The following is a 2,381-nucleotide window of genomic DNA, read 5'->3' on the forward strand; positions in this document are numbered from 1 at the left end:
GAGGAAAAAGAGTACCCAGAACATCGAATGTACTGCGATTGTCCCAATGATAAGCCTCATATCACCATGTGGTTCCTATTAGTTTCCCCCATCATTGGAGAACAGTAGCCAACATAGCAGGCACTCAACACTGCCCTCCAGATCTGAACAGTAGGCAGAACCCTTCCTTCCTCCCTCCCTTCCTCCCCTTTCCTTCCTTCCTTCTTTCCTTCCTTCCTTCCTTCCTTCCTTCCTTCCTTCCTTCACCACTTCCTTCCCCTTCCTCCTCCCTTATGTAAAACTTTGCTATAAGTCCCAGGCTGGCCTCAAAAATGTAGTCCAGGTTGTCTCAGCCCTCAACTTCTGGGATTGTAGCATATACCACTATATACAACTTGAAAGGCTTCAAAAAACATTTTTCGCACGTGGTTGGTTTGCCTGGATGCATGTTTATACACCATGTGCACAGAGTGCCTGTGGAGGCCAGACATGGCCATTGGAGCCCCTGAAACTGGAGGTACAGACAGTTGTGAGCTGTCATGTTGGTGCTGGGAATAAACCCTGGGTATCTGGAATAGCAGTCAGTAGTCTTAACCACTGTGGAATCTCCAAATTTTAGTTTAAGATGTATTAACCCCCTGGTACCCCAGAGGATTAGTTCTAAGGCTGCCTTTGTATACAAAAATCCATGTTTCACAAGTCCCCAATATAAGATAACAGTACTTCTCCCAGATTTTTAATGTGAGGTTGATTGAGCATGAGAATTTGCAACTCATGTCAGATGAGAGCTAAGTCTATTTTTTTTGGGAGGGGGGTCCAAGACAGGGTTTCTCTGTGTAGCCCTGGCTGTCCTGGAACTCACTCTGTAGACCAGGCTGGCCTCGAACTCAGAAATCTGCCTGTCTCTGCCTCCCAAGTGCTGGGATTAAAGGCGTGCGCCACCACTGCCTGGTGAACTCTATTATTTGTAACCAATGGATTGTCAATATTTTCAGAACTAAGGTCCAGATGAGAAAAATCAATAGAGGAGATCATTACTTCAATTAACAATCTCCCAAAGTAAAATCTTTTTAAAATTTAGTTTTAGAACTATATATTATCCTAGGAGTGAGAAATCAGTATTAAATGAAAGTTGAATTGTCATGGCCTCTGCCAGCAAAGTATGAAGTCTATCAGGATGCAGAACATGAAGGAAATGTTAACACTTCACTGGGCACCTGCATGGAGTGCAGAGTTAGCACAGGAGTGGATGGATCGGCTTGGTTCAGAAATGCCAGGAAGGAAAAAGCAACTGATGGGCTCAGCCCTAAATGGAAGAACTATGTCACAGCCCTTTCCACTCAAGTCTAGGGACCATCAGAGAAGGAGGATGGAAAGCTCATAAGAGGCAAATGTCAGAGAGCACTGGGAAACAGCATCTTCTGCACATGACAGGACCAAGGCACTCCTGAATTCACAGCAGCTGTGGTTGCTAAGACCAATCCGGATACAAGATCCAGCCAGTCAACATTCCAGCATGGATGAGAGGTTGTCACAAGACCCCACCCCTAGCTGAGGAACCACTGGTAGAGGGAGAGTCAGTTTTCTTCAAGGGAGTTTCCTATGGTAGGTTACCCAAGCTCCAGTAAATGGCCCAGCATCCAAGTGTGTATAGGCTGTACTAAGCAGACTGAGGGGGGAGGAAGAAGAAGGGGAGGAGGAGAAATGAAATTGGGAAGGGGTCTGGGAGGAGCTAGAGGGGGAGCAGAGGGTTCATATGATATATATATATAGTATTAACATAAAATTAAAAAAAAAACCCTCTCAAAACTTGCAGAGAGATTAGCTGAGACAACCCCTGCCTCCAGGAAACTCCCAGATTTAAATCAGATGGATGCATCAGACCATCAGGCCTGAGGTTTGGATTGTAGCCTGAGCATGCAGGGCTGGCATAGAGGGATGTTGTCTTAGTCAGTGCTCTATTGCTGTGAAGAGACACTCTGACCACGACAACCCTTATAAAAGGAGGCATTGAATTGGGGCTGGTCTACCGTTTCAGAGGTTCAGTGTATTATCACCATGGCAAGAAGCATGGTGGCATGCAGGCAGACATGGTGCTGGAGAAGGAGCTGAGAGTTTGACAGAATCCACTGGCATCAGGAAGAGAGAGACTCTGAGCTTGGAATAGGTTTTTGGAGAACCTCATAGGCTAACCCAAGTGATATACTTCCTCCCGAAAGACCACAGCTTCTAATCTTTTCTGATAGTGCCACTCACTTGTGACTAAATATTCAACTCTATGAGCCTATGGGGGCCATTCACATTCAAACCTCCACAAATAAAATGCCGGGAGTGAAAACAGCAGATTGGAACTTGATAGAGATCATTCTAGAACTAAAGGTCACATTCTAGCATGTGAGAAA

The sequence above is a fragment of the Grammomys surdaster genome, unplaced genomic scaffold (genome assembly GCF_004785775.1).
Source record: "Grammomys surdaster isolate TR1022 unplaced genomic scaffold, NIH_TR_1.0 62, whole genome shotgun sequence".
NCBI lineage: Eukaryota > Metazoa > Chordata > Mammalia > Rodentia > Muridae > Grammomys > Grammomys surdaster.